Source organism: Meleagris gallopavo, chromosome 3 (assembly GCF_000146605.3).
Source record: "Meleagris gallopavo isolate NT-WF06-2002-E0010 breed Aviagen turkey brand Nicholas breeding stock chromosome 3, Turkey_5.1, whole genome shotgun sequence".
NCBI lineage: Eukaryota > Metazoa > Chordata > Aves > Galliformes > Phasianidae > Meleagris > Meleagris gallopavo.
This window is the reverse complement of record NC_015013.2, coordinates 9804328-9817101: the sequence shown is the minus strand read 5'-3', so window position 1 is coordinate 9817101 and position 12774 is coordinate 9804328. Positions and strand designations below refer to the sequence as shown.

The 12774-nt window shown below is 38.4% G+C and overlaps 1 protein-coding gene across 1 annotated transcript in view; it reads right to left on the bottom strand.

Moving 5' to 3' along the window:
• The window catches only part of LOC104910109, a 14340-nt gene extending 6891 nt beyond the window's left edge, over positions 1–7449 (bottom strand). Inside the window, exon 1 of the mRNA XM_019613750.1 lies at positions 7373–7449. The gene's annotated coding sequence lies outside the window, so the exon portion shown is untranslated. The remainder of the gene's footprint in view (positions 1–7372) is intronic.
• Positions 7450–12774: the final 5325 nt, after the last annotated feature.

Genomic DNA, 12774 nt, shown 5'->3' with positions numbered 1-12774 from the left:
AAAAAAAAAAAAAAGAAAAAATTAAGCAGAAAGATCAGGTAACTGACATGCTATTATAGTCTTCATATGGAGAAGAGAGACTAAAAACATCTTCCTGCAGAAAAGAAAAAAAAAAAAGTACTTGAAATATATTTGAATAACCTCCAGTATTGAAAGATTCATAAATATTGCTCATAAATTGTTAGAACTCCATGCCTAGCAGGTAAACACTGGATTACTCAACATAGCTGCTAGATTTCAGATGTGAAAATGAAAGTATAGACTCACGTGTCTAGTTAAGGTTCATGTTTGGTATGTATTGAGGGAAAAATCCTTTTTGCTGAGGAATATGTAAACAGAGCATGTAATTTTTTATAATTGATGTTTATGTTTACTTTCTTTTTGACATTTAACCATAACTGACATATTGATGGCTAAGGAAAGAAGACAACTAAGCTACAAGAACAATAAACAGAGCGCTGTGAGAGATGGAAGAGAAGAAAAACGTGGGGGGAAGAACTGAGGCAGTGAGGCTAAGTTGCAAATGGGCAGACAAGTAATAGCTTGGTGTTTCATCACAGTATCAAATGAACTTTCAGAACTTTTCAGAAGTCAAATGCATTTAAAATAATTAACAAGTTTGCTTTAAAATTGTGTGCATTTTCTCTCTTAATGTTAAGCCAGAATGATAAGAGGAGAGATTGCGAAGAAAATTATATCTACAGGCATTGTTTCTTGTTATTGTTGTTAAAAATATTTCCACATTAAATGGCAGAAGAAAAAGAAAGAAAAAAAAAAGTATTCATGTTCTTTGAGCCTAACAATTTCTGTGACACTTAAGATCACTCATGAGGACCCAACTCTACAGATCATCATCGAGAGGTAAAAAAAAGATTGCATCTGGGAGGATCTGAAAAATTCTGTTTTCTCAGGCAGTATGCCTTCCTGCTAAACATACATGTCAATCCCTGCATAGCACCCCGAGCCATCCGGCTTTGCTTGTGTGACTGCACAGATGCACACACAGTTTGCGTTCAACACAAAATCAAAAACTTTGCCTAAGTTCACTTGGGCTGAGAAGGGCCTTAATACCTCTGAAGCTATTAGTGTGACTGAAATGGATGAGACCTGTCACCAAAACCCACAAACTGAACACTACGTAGTGTTGTTGATATAAACCTCATTTACAGGAGAGCTAACAGATGACTCTAATGGGGAGAGAAGGCACATGGACCACTGGGGTTGAGGTACATGACCATGTCTTTACATTGCACTGCACAGCAGTCTGCATTTTTGCACCCTGCTTCCAAAGGTTAGCCTAAGCATAGAAAATTCTTCTACGCTTTTAATTACACTTTTATATCTAGAGGTCCTTTGCTCAGTTTATCAGAATCCAACCCACTGTCTATAGATTTATTATCAGATAAATCCCTATCTCTTCCTTCTAAGTAAAAGGCATAAGAGATTAGAAAGTAGCAGAGAAGCCATATACAGTTAATGAAGGACAAGCCTCCAAATGTTTGGAGGTTTATTTCAGAGATACATATCTACATGCACTTATTTTTTAACAGAAGAATAGATATGGAGTCCAATTTTGACTTGCTTGAACAGAGGACAGGATAAATACAATCTGAGATACTACCCTTCTGAAGTCTCAAGCTGAACAGAAGAAATAATGAGTGCTTCCCAGAAATAAAGAGTAGTCAGGTACTGAATGTCAAAATTGTAATGTTCTCAAGTTCCTGGCAGCTCTACCTGCTTGAACCCCTGCTGAACCTCCCTAGGCTCCCGCCCTGAGCCCCAGGCAAAGGCCCTGCTAGAATTTGTTATCTGTAGTCCTAAATCCTTGTCATACCCAGAAGGTGCCAGCCATTAAACTCCAGTGACACTAGGCCAAAATTTTCTCCTCAGTTATGCCCACAGAGCTTCCTTCAGAGCCATTTGACCAACATAAAAAACGCAGAGCAAGAACATCAGCTATCAGTGGTCTATTTGCCACACTGCAAGCTTTCTCAGCTTAAGCACCACCAGCCTCACTACTTATAGTTGCTCCAAAAGAGATTCCAACAGCTACTGGAGGTATTGTACTAATTAAGATTTTGAGAGTAGAAAGCCAAATCATCCTGTCTGACCTCACACTTGGCATATTACAGTTCCTTGCTTTCCTACATGAGATTGTGTTGATAACAACAATTGCCAGCAGAGAGCTGACACAGAAAGAGCAGGAAGTAAATAAATATATAAATGCTTCCATATGTGTTCTCCACTTCCTTAGGCAAAAATAATGAGTCAAATGAGGGAAATATCTTCAGCTCTCTTTCGTATACAGTTGCTGTACGTATACCAACGTGGAAGAAGCCTTCCACAGACTTTTGTCACCACTCAGGTAAGTGATAATTCAAACTGCCAGTCTGCTGACTTAAGGAAGTTGCAGAAGGAAAGTTGCTGTTTTGTTAAAGGGTGGCACATCTCTGCAGCTTCTTTTGATGCAGGTTGTATGAATGAGTATATAACACGTATGCCAGAAGGAAATGGAACTGGACAAGTACAGCAAGTTAAGACAATCCAAAGCTTTGAGAGAAAGAAAAAAGAAATCCATTAGGAAGGACACGTACTACGTGCATGAACAATGCCCATGCAAACCACCTAAGGACTTGCTTTTTTGCTTGGAAGAACAAATAGCATTTTCTCTATGAACTCTGCTCGTTTTGCAGACAAAGCTACCAAGCTCACTGGACAAAAGTACAAAAGTCATAAGAGAAGCAGAAGGCTCAATCTTGATAATTGTTCTTGTGTTAAGGATGGTTTTCAACAGGCATGTGCCATGTGGAGTAGGCTTCTCTTCACTTTCAAATGACTTAACTTTCAGATGACTAAGTCTGCAGTAGTACACCTTAACCATTAGGCACATCTGACTTATAGACTGAAAGCTCAAGCCTTAGCACCGTTAAAGCAGGAACTCTTGGTCGTACGTTAAAACTTAAAAGTCTCTGAAGACACAATAATAAAGATACAATGGATTCCATTTAACTAGTCTCTCATTTAACTAGAGTCATGCAACTCACGAGAACAAAAGCCTATGATACAGACATGGCCAAAAGTGAATTTGGCTGAATATCCCATCACAGGAGCTGAGGGAGCCACAGTCAGTGCTGTAGACGGTACAAGGGCAGAGCATGGAAAGGGTGATCCTTGAACTGGTATTGCCAAATAGCTTTCTGGCAACCACTGTTAAAGGTGTTTCCTGAGCTTCATACTGCATCTAGATGATTGTGTTTAATAGCCATTTATGGAATGATTTGCCACTCATGCCTTTTGGCTTCTATAGCATCCCATGGCAATGAATTCTGCAATTGCCTTCTATGCCGTGTGAATAGCACTGCCAGCAGCACTGGCCACATCTTCCCAGGGATTCAGTAATATGCTGACATCATCTTACTTTTGTCTTGTTTAATCTCATGAATCATGAGCACTACAGCAAAGATTTCCATGTCTGTCTGTTTTTTTCCAGCGTGAAAAAGCTCTTCCAAAGCAACAGCTACCAACAGGCAAGCAAACCAGAATACTTCTGTGCAGGAACACGCGTTTCTCACGTAGCTCAGGCTACCAAAAGAAATACAGATATTTGCAGGAATAGAAAAAGATGCAGAAGGGACAGTGAATCCTCTCACTGCTGGGACACCCTGAGTAGAAAGCAGTGGAGACTCCGAGGAGAAGAAAAGCCAGGATAAATCAGCAACTTTAAAGTAAGGGTGAATAAGAAGAAGAGACTGGGAGAGGGCAGAAAAAGGCCTTTGGATTTCCACCAGAATAAAACCGGAGAAATTGGAGCAGGAGAGAGGAGAAACAGGTTAAAGAGATTTTGTTCCTATCTTCGTCAGCACAGAGGGAGTAGAAAACAAGACCTGGACAGCCTCTCTCAAGTCTGCTGCCCTAGGCAACTGTTTACTTTGCCCAAGATAGCGTGAGACATTATAAAATGAGTTTCCACAATGTTCTGAGTCACCAGAATATGGATGAGATCTGTGGATTCAAGCCACCTTTCAAGATTATGAATCTCTTCTGAATATCCATTATGCCAATGATACATAACAAAATCACAACTGTAATGTGATGCACATGTCAACTTTAAGGATACAGTCCCTGCTCAGATGGCATCAGCACAGGGACACGTCAGCATGGTGGATTACCAGAGCAAATGCTTTAACATGCAATGTGATGCAATGTGTTTTAACAACAGTTGTTCCCTTATGTTTGTTTGTGTCAGGTTTGACGTGACTATCCGCCAGGACAATGCTCAGGATTCTGTGTGTTGCTTTGCAGAAACTGATTATGTGATCAAATGCTTAAAGCACATAAAATCACGCCCAAGATTCGAGGAGATATGTATGCCAGAAAATTCAGTAGGTGTTTAAAATAATTGACGCTAACAGCTAGACCTGGGTTTTTCAAAGGAATAAGTGTTTTGTTTCTTTGTTTTTCCTAATGCAATATAATATAAACTGCCTAGAAATTCAGCCTTAGCATAATGTTCAGATCAAATGAAATTCACCCGTTAAGAAAGAATATACACAGGGTCCTCCCTGAAGTGGAAAAAGCAGTCTCTGAGTAGAACAGATACCCTGTGAGACTTCTTACCCTATGCACATACCCAAAAAGACAGCTCTGATTCTAACTGCATTGTAGATCTAGTGCTTGTAAGATTTGGAGACTCAACACTGAGCTGTAGCTCTCAGCAGCCCTTTTTCCCCAGTCTGTGAAACTCAGAATCCAGTGGAGACAAAAACCTCTATACCAATACTGCATATGTAAATGGCCACAGAAAAAAAAGGGAGGGTTACCTGCTCTTAAATTAGTCATATTTACATTGTATTCTCAGAATACACTGAACTATCAAGCAGTCCCCAAAGTGAAGAAATGTGATCGTCATTCAAGACGTAAGGGCAAAAGGCAAAACAACTGTGCCCCTTGCTCTAAAGTCATTATGTCACATTAAGACTTCATTCTGTTTAGTTCTGGGTTTAGTCTGGTTCCGCTGGCTCACTAGACAGTTTTGCAAGACCTTCATGCTCTCACAGGTATTTAGACACTGAAATCAATGAGAAGTGGTACCTGTATACTTTCAGAAATCTGTCTTTAATTTCACCATCCCATAAATCTCTTTAACGGAAACATCCTTCATCTTTTCTGCTTCACAAGTGACTTGTGAAGCTTAATTACACAATGATTATGAAGTCCAGTAAATACAACATATATTAAGAGTAGTTAATGAGATTTCTGTCACAAGCAGACTCTCTCTTGTGAAATATTACTCACATGTTGCAGAAAAAAACTCAAGAGAAAAAAGTACAGACGCATTCAATATAAAACAAATCTAGCTTGATTACTTCCACAAATAATACATTATACAACTCAGTAGCAGTTGTTAGCACAGCATGGAGAATAGCATAGGCTTTTCCGACCAGCGTGGAATTCCGTCTGCACATCCATGTACCTGCCCAGACAGGACAGGGACTCTAGACCCACACACAGTCTTCTTCCCATGGGATCTAGTGGCTTAAATACCTTTGAAGAGCGGAGATGAAATTCTGTTCCTGCAAATCACAGAATCGCGGAATCATAGAATGGCTGGGTTGGAAGGGACCCCAAGGATCATCAAGTTCCAACCCCCTGCTGCAGGCAGGGTCATCAATCTGGGGTAGTTGTAAATATTTCCCAAAAAGATGCCAGCATACTAACCAATTACCTCATTTTATGGCACAGTGGAAGATGGCTAGACAACTATGAGCAGACAGACGGTTGTACAGAAGGCATTGATTGCATATTTAGTGCTTTCTCAGGCCATACCAAAGCATACAGCGTAACTAGGGTAGGAGTACTCAAAAGAGGAAGACCATTCCTTAAGATTACAGAGCTCTTGAGCACATTTCTTTTCTGTGAACAAACAGTGTAGCTGTTAAAATACATTTCCTGTTAGCAATTATGGCTCAGAGCTCACAGAGACTTATAAAGAACTTGGAAAGGAGTGATTTTTCAGTACATGGTGTCTCTAACAGCAAGTTCTATTAATATTCACCAAAGAAAAACCTGTTTGTTGACCCAAAGTGTGACTGCTTGCCATTCTCTTCTTGTGAAATTATTTAGGTCCTGTGGGACAACTGTACTGAGCTTTTGACGCAAATATTAAAATTCTATTTAGATGTACAACGTTTTAATGCAAATTTTTACCATAAAACCAAATGCTCCATTCAGTTAAATTAATAGAATTACAAAAAGATGTAATGATAGCAATTAAGTCTTGAAAATGCAAATTTTATAGTCAAGGACAATTACCTCATTTATAGTATCCTGGAATGATGCCAGATGAAGGTAATTTAGATCTCCCTAGCTCACAGTTATATCATGAAGGATATCTTAATTTCATTAGTACAACAAAGATGGGTGAGAAGTTAGACAATATGAAAGAAAAAAAAAGAGAGGGAGAGATGTGAGAGAAAATTTGACCTTTCTCATTTCATTGCAACTAGAATACATAGATCTTACTAAAGTATTAGTAATATTTCTTTCTACTCCCATCTCTGGGAAAAAAAAACTTTTTTTTTTTTTTATTAGCAGCAATGGAATATCAGTATGAAAAAGGTCAGCTCCCTTCAAATACTTAGAGCCCCTGTGCCCACGTCACAACTGTTATGGACCATTCCTTATTCCAGTTGTAAGAATGAATACAGCATTGGCTCCTGGCTGACAGATGATCAAGTCATAGCCTAGGAAGACACGGTTTTGACTCCAATACGACTTAAAATGTTCCTGAAAAATTCTTCTTGCTCTTACAGATGCAGCCCCACCTCCTTCAAAGAGGCAAGTCAAATATCATCAGTTTCTCATTAGCAAGTAAAGAGTGACCAAGTAGATAAAGAATACAGATTGAGATGCCATACATTCTGTAGTTTCCTTTGAAGGAAAAACAAAACAAAACTTTTATACAAGTTCTTTAGCACATTATCAAGTTCAAATAGGAGTTTGCAATACTGTAAGTGTCCCTCTTCCTTTTCTTTCTCTTTGCTGTAGTAGCTACCCTTGACCCAAAGAGGTTTCCAAGAAAAAGCACATTAAATAAAATGCAACATAACATTTAATTTTGAAACTTTACATCTCCCCATTTTTCTTTCTGGCCTGTTGTAGCCACTGCAGAGAAACTCAAATTCCAGAAAAATAGCTGCATCCACCTAAAATCTTCTTACATCAAATTCCCTTACCAAACCTAACACATAGGCTCTGGAGAAAGCTGGAACCTCCAAGGACAGTAGCAAACTTCACCTCTCTCCCTTATCTTGAATGCAACTAACAAAGATAATGTGAAAAAGCCTTGCCAAGAATAGAAATAACTGCTTACCATCAGCATTTGGTGGTTTTGCTGCAGATGGTGCACACTGAAGCCACCCCAACCTCCTGCTGGCAAACCTTTCCTCAGCGCCCAGTGATAGGCGGGCAGTTTCTAAAGGACTGGCTTTATAACTTTGAACAGCACCACACAGCGACAGGAATGCAGCATTACAGACCCCCAGCACCCCTCAGAAAGGGTTTCTTCCATGCAGCTATTCTGTTTTATGAAAAACAAGCCTTTTTTGAAGGATAAAAGTACCTTAGTTTTTCATGTCAAGGATGCTATCAGTCGCCTCTGCTGCTTCAAAACAATGGATGACATTCTGGCTCAAGGAAAGCCATCTGCTTCCTCCTTCAGTGAATTTCATCTCTTATCAAGCAAGAGCAAAATTAGACCTTGTACCACTACTGCCTTCATTCCATGCTTTTGATGCTTATAATCCCATTACACCTGACAACTTAATCTGAGGTTGTTATTCATAGACATGTATGGTCTGATGAAACATTCCCAACTCCTGAAAAGTCTTTTTGTGTGTCATTGGGAGATCTGGCCTAATAAGAAGTGCTTGAGTGGGTGCAGACTGGGTATGTTTGTACCATATTATACAATATGGCTTAAACTTTCATGTAATTTTATTGAAAAGCGTGGAGTTGACAAGCTAATAGTCTGTGAATCTGCTGAGTCTCTGCTGTTGCATGGAGAAATATTTTGTCTAGGCTATCCCTAGTATGCCTCAAATGTGAAAAAACAGGCTGTGATCATAATACATCTTCATGTAAATCAAAGTAAATTTCTGCAGGACAATATTTACCACTGTTATGTACTGCAGATCTCCAAATTCTTTACTTGTCCTAACAGTCGGAATGATCTCAGGCCAGCAATAAGCCAAATACTGGTTGTTAAGTAATATTTAATCTAAGCATGATGTTGTGGTCAGCAAAATGAATTAACATTTTTTGCACTTGCAGAGATCCAGGCCTAAAATCAAATGATGATGTAAGAAAATTATGAAAAATATTATCTAATTCTTCCTTTTATTACACTGACAAAGAAACACGTTTCTTGGAAATTTTACATGTGAAGGAAGATTTTTTCCTATTGCATCTCCTTTCAAGAAACTCAGTTTTCTACTCAGAACTTCAATAGAGTAATTTCCATTTGTGATCACCCAGGCAATTCAAGGCAACTGTGGAAAGAAATGCTAGCAAGAATTCATTTTGTTAATTTTATCATAAATGTGAGAGATTTAGCTTCATCCTAAATTCCACTAAATCCAAGAATGCAATGAAGAAATAATCATGGATGAATTTTGAATCAGTACTATTCCTAGTACTTATGCTACTTGACAAGCTAGAAAGTAACTTCGTTAGTGCATATTCATTCCAAATTAATACAGTAATTCTGAAAATTGCTTCTTTTTTTCCCTTCCTTTATGCATTTATTGCTTTATTTCTTTATTGCTATTTCTAGTCCATAATGCAATGCAGCTTGTGGAATGTAATCCCCTTTCTTCTCCTGACCAATCTCTACTCTGAATGCTGCATGGATGGGATCCTTTCTTTTCTGCTTTTTAACGTTTTTCTTCTCACTTTATGTATTCTCAAAAATGAGATGAATTTCTGATTATTTTCCATTTCCATTTACGAATATTAGAGAGGTTTTCTTTTGCGATGTGGCTTGGCCTGCATTTCAAAGTCCACATTATGAGTAGTTCCCTGTGATTTTTGGACCCTTGGCAGTTTCTGGGTTCAGCTCAGACAACTGTTTGATTTTCAAATATTCAAAGCATTCTCAAAGCCTGTTAAGTGCAGACAATGCTTTCAGTGTTCTTTAGGTCCTTTAGGCTTATTTTTTTCATTAACCCAAAACTGAGGTAAAAAATCCTGAGTTCTATGAATTCCACAGTGTTGTGTTGTGCAGAGAAAGGCAGTGGGAAAACTGAGTTCAGTGCAGGATTCAAGTTCTTCTGATTCTTGCACAACTTGCTGTCTAATGGACCCCATAGGCTCTCAGCAACACCAGCTGTCTCTAAAATTCAACCAACAGTGGAAATGATTACCACTATTCTGTCATGGAAAGCAAGAAAAAAATATATATTTTTTAAAGAATGACTTGCTTAGATACCATACAAATGTATTTGCTTCTTTTTTTTTTTTTAACTTTAAGTTGAAAAAAAAGTAAACTTTTCAAGACAGAAAAAGTAGGTATCAAGTACAGGAAAGAAACAAGAACAGTATATAAAGTAATCTTTACAAAAGCAGATTCACTGACACCATCTTGCTCACAGTAACACACGAAGTAATTTCATAAAAATCATTAAAAAACCCAGCTTTTGTCTTGTTCCAATAAAACATTAAGCTAGCAACATTATGGTGAGGGCTTTCATTTGCTTTTCGATATAGCTTCTGATTGGAAGTGTTAGCTGATGCAGCAGGATAAATAAAGAAATACCTAGATTGTTATGGTTCCCAAAGGTCATTTTTATGAAAAGATCAGGAAATATGTTTCATTGAAATTAAAAGTAAAGCCATATCAAGTTTAATAACATTGTTACTATAATGACATAAAATTCAGTGAGATGGTGTAATGTTTAATATTTGACTGTCAAGACTCTGCAGTGAAGCCATGTGAAAGCATTTAAACTTCTAAAACTGAATTTCCTTTCAGTTTTATTGCTGTTTCACACCCATCTCTTTTTTTTCCTTGCCATAATATTCTGTGTTTCTTTGTTGAATATGATGTTATCGGCAAAATACAATAAAAACTCATGAAGGGCCACATCTCTGTTCCATAGAAGACTCAGCAAGGCTAGGCATCCCCAGATGACCAAAGGCTGTCTGTGCCAAATCCTTTTTTCCATCAAGTAAGAACCCCAGCAGCGTTGTAGGGCATGGCAAGAGGGACACTGTCAGGGCACAGCTACCCTCTGGGTTTTCTCAGTTGTGGCATTGTCGGAGGTGCATTACTATGAGAAGCTGCATCAGCCCTCAGCAATTTTGGGAAAGGTCTGGCATAATGCCACTGTTCCAGGGTCTGCATTCACATAAACAATTGTAAAGACGACTGAAGCCAGCAACTGCGAAGCCTGAGTGGTCTCTGGCTATGTACAGCCTTTTGTTGGACACTGTGCTGAGTGCTAGGATCAGAGAATTGAAAAGTTTATAGCTTGGCACAGCTTTGCAAGATTCTGATTTTCAGACAAATAAACAAAACCCTGTCTCCGTCCCTGGGACCAAAATTATTCAATACAATAAATAACAAGTAACATTCTGGAAACAAATTCTTTCTTTAAAATGCAAGCTTGGTTTAGCACATTTTCCCAGGATGAATTTCACCAGTTTAGCTTAAGAGTTGTTCAGTCTCATCAGTGTAAAAAACAAGTGGCTGTGAACATTCCTGAAGCACTTACTTGAAATTCTGATAAAGAAAAGATCTGAGTGTCCTAGCCACCAGAGTTCATACAACCACAGAATTGCTTGAGTTGGAAGGGACCCATAAAGGCCATCTAGTCCAACTCCCTTGCACTGAACACCTACAGCCAGATCATGCTGCTCCCCTTTAGATACCGAAAGGCCACTATCAGGTCTTTCTGAATATTTATCTTTTGCAGGCTGAACAGCCCTGGCTGTAATACAGCTAAATATTCTGATGGGTTTACCTCATATTCGTCCATCAGCTTTGGTTGCTGACAGATGATGCAAAGATTGAGAGACTTGCTGTATTTGTTCTCTTTGTCTTTTTGCCAGACTGGCTGTGATAAGCAGGTACTGGTTATGCACAGTTTGGTCTGTTACAGCTATTCTAGCACATAATCTGATTCAAAAACAGGGAATGTTTGGAGACTCTTATTGGTAAATACTATTACTGTGGATTTTATTAGTACTGCAGATGTGCCTTTGCCATCTTTGATACTGGTCATGACACTAGTAACATGGTGCTTTTTACTACGTGGACAAATAGCTTTGAATGTACAACTCAAAGATCTGCCACTCTCCATGAACAAGCTTTACTTTCTGCCATTTGTGCCTGAGGTTATTATTTGAGCTGTGTGGATCATTCCTTATGAAAATTGGAACTGTGAGCTATTTAGCTGGACTTATCTTTTCTATAGGTCTGACACAAAATAACTGGGGAAGGAGAGATTCTGATTCTCCGTGGAGCTTGTTTTATAAAGATCATCTTAAATTGGATGTCTGCTAATTCTTTTCTCTTAAAGACCTCAAGGAAGGCAGAAAGTATGATACATCTGCATGACTTGGACCAGGCTCTAGGCTAGTATAGACTTTAGGCAATATTAAAACTGCCATCGGTCCCAAATCCCTATTTTTGGGTCACGGTGAGACCAGTGAAGTTCTGCACATGTGCCTTAAAACCACACCTATGTTGTTGCTATCTTGTCTCCCTTGAAAAAAATGAAAAAACTTGTCTGGATGGAGTTGGAATTTCAGACACATAACTGACTGAAGCATGAAGCATCCTTTTTATAGATTCACTGAATCAACATGTAAACATCTCTAGTTAAAGTGGAAATAAGAGTTTATTTCTGCATTTTTGTTTTTCTTTGCATTTTCTGGAAGCAGTGCAGTGTAATTCAAATGTAGTGTGTGAAAGACAGTGTAAAATCATGAATGAAGGATTCAAGTATTCCTTTATGAAAAATCTTTCAACATAATAGATCAATAATTATTTTTTCTATGGGCTTTTATTTTGTTGTTGGTGGTGGTGTTTGGTGTTTTTTGTTGTTTGGTTCTTTTGAAGAATCCTGTAAACCTTAATAGAAAATTACATTTTCTATTTCTACAGTCCTGTGCAGAAGTGTATGAGAAGGGTCAAGAAATCTATGTCATGGCTGTCATTCTTCTTTCAAGACTGTTAACCTGAAATCCTGGCTTCATTGCATCTCAGCACTAATTTCAGCAAAAAATCAGATGTTCACTCCATCATGCTTTAGAAGAAACTATCTATCACTGTGTTATATTCTGCTCTTTCTTTCCCATTCTCTTTTCATGCTCGTCAGGTAAGTGTCCATAAATGCCATGAGGCCAAAATAAACTGATGTGTGGAAAGGCAGATGTCTAGGGAAAAGAAGGCAGAATTCTTTGGTAAGACCAGGTAGAAGTACATAGGGCAAAGGGTTTGATGAAAAGGTCGATGAAGGTTTGGAGGTTGATGAGGATTCTACACCTCAAGCCAAAATGCAGGGGTTAGAGTGCTGCAGAATTATTTGGTCTTCAGTGAGAAAAATGGTTCTGCTAAGTAGTTATACAAATGTACTATTTAGTCATTCACCACAGGAAAGTGTCAGGTTTTACTGTTACACAACAAAGAGGGACTACGGAGGATCATACTGCTTTCCTTAGCCTTGCTCTCCTTCTGGATGCAATATTTTGTGTTACAACATCTTGAAAACT